Here is a 6,000-nt window from a genome sequence, read left to right on the forward strand (position 1 = left end):
AATATGCGGGGGAGAGGAACAAAGAGAGGTGATCTGATTAACCCAGGTGGGGGGAGGGGGGTAAGCTCCAGATATGTTGGAATAAATATGGTCCAGGGTTTTATTTCCTCTGGTGTGGAAGGAAACGTGCTGGTGAAATCTAGGGAGCACTGTTTTTAAGCTGGAGTGGTTAAAGTCACCCGCAACAATAAAAGCAGCATCTGGATGAGTTGACTGTTGTGTGCTAATGGCTGCATGTAGTTCTTTCATTGCAAGCTTGGCATGAGCATCTGGCGGAATGTACACAGCAGTAACAATGGTTGATGTGAATTCTCTGGGCAGATAAAAGGGTCTACACTTAACCATAATAAATTCCAAGTTAGGTGAGCAGTGACTCCTAGTGATAACAGAGTCTGTACACCAAGTTTTGTTTATATAAATGCACAGCCCTCCACCTCTGGAGGGACTTACCGGTGTCCTCTGCCGTCCTGTCTGCTCAGAAAACGTAGCGTTCGGCTAGGTCAATAGCACTATCCAGAATGCTGCTGTTCAACCACGTTTCTGTGAAAATCATGATGTTTGAGTCCATAATCCTCTTATTGCTGAAGACATGCAGTCATAGCTTGTCCATTTTGTATACCAGTGACCGAACATTAGTGAGGAAAATGCTGGGCAAATGAGCCGATGCGGCGTGAGCTTTAGCTTAGCCCTTAGCCCGCCGCACTTCCCCCACCTTTGTTTACGGTCTTGACACCACCTGTGAGCACTTCCGCTCGGCCGGGCAGACCGAGCAGCCTCCAGTGTTTTGGAGATCTCTGGGATGAGTCGGAGATCGGTGATAGAAGCAACAGAATGGCGTAATCCAATGTCTAAAAGTTCTTGCCTGCTGTAGGATGTTAAAGCAAGGCTGTTCTTAGTGAACAAACCGGCAAGGAATAAAAAAATAATTGCTAAAATGCAAAAACTGGTGAGCTGCTGAGCCTTGCATTGTGCACGCGCCGCCATCTTGGTCACTTCAAGGTTCAATATGGATTAACAAATCTGACATTTCAGTAAAAATAATAATTGTATATAGTTGGCTCTTCTTTTAAAAAAAGAAAATAAACAAACTAGTAGCGTAGTAACTATTCAGTTAAACAACAGCAGGTAGTTAGTAAGAATTAATGTCTAAATTTTATAAGCACATCACATCACATCACATCTCTCTCTCTTTCTCTCTGTTCAACTTAAAGTTCATTCTCATGAATGTCTTCTTTGTCCTGCAAGCTTCACATCTGATCACACTCACAATCAGGAAAGAAAACCTGAATTTCTGTTTAGCTCACACTAGCTGTTCATTCCCATTCATGTTTCTATATTTACTCATCCTCCTAATAGGTGCAAATCATTTGTAAACAGGAAATTAAATTATTATGATGTGATGGGGCAGTTCGGGAATAGTTCGAACAGGCAGGGGCTTTTCTGTGTAGAGTTTGCATGTTCTCTATGTGTTGTGTGGGTTAACTGCGGGTACTCCGGTTTCCTCCCACTGTACATTACATTGATTGGTAATTTTCAATTGCCCACTCAATTGAGTGTGTGTGGTTGCTTCAAACTTAACCACAGAAGCTTTAGATACCTGACAGAGTGTAGATCTCACACACAGGAAGTCTGTTTGTCTGTAAGCAGGAAATGAATATACAGTGCTGCATAAGATTTTGCTTGCTGTGGTGGAACTGTGGTCAAAACCGTGCTTAAACAAAGCATGACCTGCTTCTGCTGTGATATTAATCTCTGTATGTGTGAGCAGGACTGTTTTTTATAGTATGATAAGCTCACCTTTTTATAGAAGTCTCTTAGACACACGTCCTTCATTATGAACAAAACCCTAACAGTCGTATCCACTAGCTGTTGTTATTTGATCATTTTTAAGCCCATGCTTCTGGTTAGTGCTTCATTCAACATGTTTGTAAAGATTCCTGATGAACTGCTGGTTCTTTTGGTGTTCATGACTCCAGAAGCTGAAATGTCATTGTTTTAACTGTAAATTTATGTTATATTTATGTTTGATGCAGTGCTTGATACTTTAATTACAGTGATATTCTATTGAATTCCTGCTCATTTTTTGGCCTTATTAAGTAGCTATTGTATTTAGTATAACTACTACACTGTTTGTACACGCACACACACACACACACACACACACACACACACACACACACACACAAAGTAATTTTATTTCTTAAGTCATGACATTGGTGGAAACAGGAGAGTAAAATTCTCCACTGAAGTCAACACTAACATGTTACTGGCTTTGAGAAGGAAAAATGTCTATATGGTTTATTTATTTATTTATTTATTTATTTATTTATTTATTTATTTATTTATTTATTTATTTTTTGTAAAACTAAAGGTGTACATGTGGAAACTGTAGCTGTAGAAATGGCTGTGTAGAGAGGAAGACAGACCAGGTCTCAGGAAATGCTGTGCCATCTCGTTCTCAGCAGAATACCTTACTGATTTCCTGTGAATTAGGTGACAGTCGAGGTGCTGAGATACACACAGGCAGCTTTCTACTCAGTCGAATTTTTACTGTGTTGTAGCTGAACAGGAGGAAAAGTATACAGCTACATTAGAAGGTAGGTGATTAAATAGGTTAAATTTAGGTAGGTTAAAATGTAATGACGCTGCAGTTATGCTTTAAAGTTGCTGTTCAGTTGTTGTCATTAAAGATATCTGAATTTATACAAATATTTAAGTAGAAATATATTAGAACTCAAGACCGAAGTGAGCACAGTGAAGCTGGTGAATTACTGCAGCTGGTATTAATTAATTAATTAATCACAATCTGATTTCTGATTGTCTTTCTGTTTCTGTATAAAGACATGCAATTTATCATAATGAACAGTTCTGAAAAATTGGAATATTCTAAATTCAAATTCAAATTTTATTTGTCACATACGAAATCATACACAGTACAACATGTAGTGAAATGTAGCAGCTTTTTACGACTGTCCTAATTTTGAAGAAAGAATTTAAAGTGTGTGGACAAGAAAAGTATAGGGATATAAGTAAAACAAATATATATATATATATATATATATATATATATATATATATATATATATATATATATGTATATATATATATATATATATATATATATATATATATACAGTATATATATATATATATATATATATATATATATATATATATATATATATATATATAAAATAAAAACTAACAGTAGAAATTAAAGACATGGTAAATTATGAAAAAAAAGAAAACAAATAGTTATGTAAAGCCAATTGTGTATCGCAAATACATATACAAATATATGTGTGTATATAAAAATATAAAATATATATATATAAAAATTTAAATACAGTATGTATATAATATAAATAATAAATAATCATATAATACAATATATTATATAATGTAATAATATATATCATATAATAATATAATTAATGTAATATTATATATATTATTACATTATATACTATATATCGTATTTAGAAAAATTTGAAAGTGTATGGCAAAACACATTCTCCTCATATTCTCTCGTTCTCTTGATCTTCATTCCTGTATTTGTTAGTGAGCTGTTTGTCATGTACCGCAGTACTGTTTAGTGTCTCTGTAACTTGAAGGTGATGTGGATAAATCAGTGTGTTGCAATGGCACAATGGTGTGAAAAGGAAGTGTCTAGACATGTGTCAGTGTCTTCACACAAGCTACAGGAAATACATATTATTTTATTATTTGTAAGTGAAAGTAATTTTTGAACTTTCTCACATTTAGACACTCGACAAAGAGTCATGGAAAACAGTCAGTATTTCACTCATGGGTAAGGTTTAATTTGTCTGTAATATCTACATTATATCTTCACTCTTTATCACAAATGTTACACAGAGAATTAAAGCTACAGCAAAAGTGTTTCTTTTTTTATTTTTATACAATATATAAAAGTATTGCATATATTACGGAACAATATTACATATATTATTGATTTATCTATTATAATGTCTGTACATTGATATAATTTCTTAGGAGCTCATCAAAGAAGGAACAACAACATAAATATATGAAAAACAAAATAGAAACAAAAGGATTCCTCACGAGATATATTCTAAACACCAGGACTCTACTTGACAGTGAAAGTCTGAAGAGAATGGCATTTGGTGAAATAGATGAGAGCAAATCTTGTAAAACCACGATAATGGTTGGCGAAACAGGAGTGGGGAAGACGACTCTCATCAACTCCATGGTCAACTACATGCTTGGTGTTGAGAGTAAAGACAGAATTTGGTTTGAGGTCATAGAGACAAAAGAAAACCAATCTCAATCTCAAACCTCTACAGTAACGGTGTATGATTTATTTACTGAGCCCTGCCCGTTCTCTCTGACCATCATCGACACACCTGGATTCTTAAAAACAGAAGGTACAGACGAGGATTTAAAAATTGCTGAAAGTTTGCTTGAGTTACTGAGATCCGGTGAAAGGGTTGATTCAAGATTCAAGATTCAAGAAGCTTTTATTGTCATTTCAACCACATACAGCTGGCGCAGTACATAGTGAAATGAAACAACGTTTCTCCAGGACCTGGTGCTACATAAACATACAACAGCAAGTTCAATACAAAACAACAAACAACACCACAGAGCTAGGACAGAAGTTTGTCTTAGCCACGTAAAGTGCACAGTGTGCAGCTAGGTGCAAACAGAGCATAGACAAGACAGTGCAAAAAAGACAATAAATACAATAAAGACAACACAAAAGAACACAGGACACTTAGCGCTGAAAAGAAATAAAAGAACGTGTACTGGAATGTAAGTGAAATAAAATAGATAAAGTGAAATGATGTAAAAAAAGTATTGTGCAAAAATATTGTGCAAAAATACACAGCAGCGGTTGAGGTAGTGCAAATAGAATAAACATAAATATAACTATAGCAGCGGATGACAGGTAGAGGTAGTGCAGTAAGTAATGAACAGTATAAATTATGTGCGTGTGTGTGTCCACACAGTCAAGAGAGAGTGTGTGTATCTGTGTGTGAGAGACAGAGAGTTAGTATACAGTTCAGTCCTGAGTGAGAGTGTGTGTGTGTGAGAGAGTGTAGAACAGTTCAGTCCTGAGTGAGAGTGTGTGTGAGAGTGTAGAACAGTTCAGTCCCGGGTGTTGAGGAGCCTAATGGCTTGAGGAAAGAAACTGTTACACAGTCTGGTTGTGAGGCCCGAATGCTCCGGTACCTCTTTCCAGATGGCAGGAGGGTGAAGAGTGTGTGTGAGGGGTGTGTGGGGTCAGCCACAATGCTGATGGCTTTGCGGATGCAGCGTGCGGTGTAAATGTCTGTGATAGAGGGGAGAGAGACTCCGATGATCTTCTCAGCTGTCCTCACTATCCGCTGAAGGGTCTTGCGATCTGAGACGGTGCAGTTCCCAAACCAGGCAGTGATGCAGCTGCTCAGGACGCTCTCGATGGTCCCTCTGTAGAACACAGTCAGGATGGGGAAAGGGAGATGGGCTTTCCTCAGCCTCCTCAGGAAGTAGAGGCGCTGCTGGGCTTTCTTGGTGATGGAGCTGGTGTTGAGTGACCAGGTGAAGTTCTCCGCCAGATGGACACCAAGGAATTTGATGCTCTTGACAATCTCCACCGAGGATCCATCGATGGCCAGCGGATGATGGTCACTCTGTGCTCTCCTGAAGTCAACAACCATCTCTTTGGTCTTGTCGACGTTCAGGGAGAGGTTGTTGGCTCTGCACCAGGTTGTTAGATGTTGCACCTCCTCTCTGTAAGCTGACTCGTCATTCTTGCTGATGAGACCCACCACGGTCATGTCATCAGCGAACTTGATGATGTGGTTGGATCTGTGCATTGCTGCACAGTCATGAGTCAGCAGAGTGAACAGCAATGGACTGAGCACATAGCCCTGAGGAGCTCCAGTGCTCAGTGTGGTGGTGCTGGAGATACTGCTCCCGATCCGGACTGACTGAGGTCTCCCAGTCAGGAAATCCAGGATCCAGTTGCAGAGAGAG

This window comes from Hemibagrus wyckioides, linkage group LG01, assembly GCF_019097595.1.
Source record: "Hemibagrus wyckioides isolate EC202008001 linkage group LG01, SWU_Hwy_1.0, whole genome shotgun sequence".
In the NCBI taxonomy this organism is placed as follows: Eukaryota; Metazoa; Chordata; class Actinopteri; order Siluriformes; family Bagridae; genus Hemibagrus; species Hemibagrus wyckioides.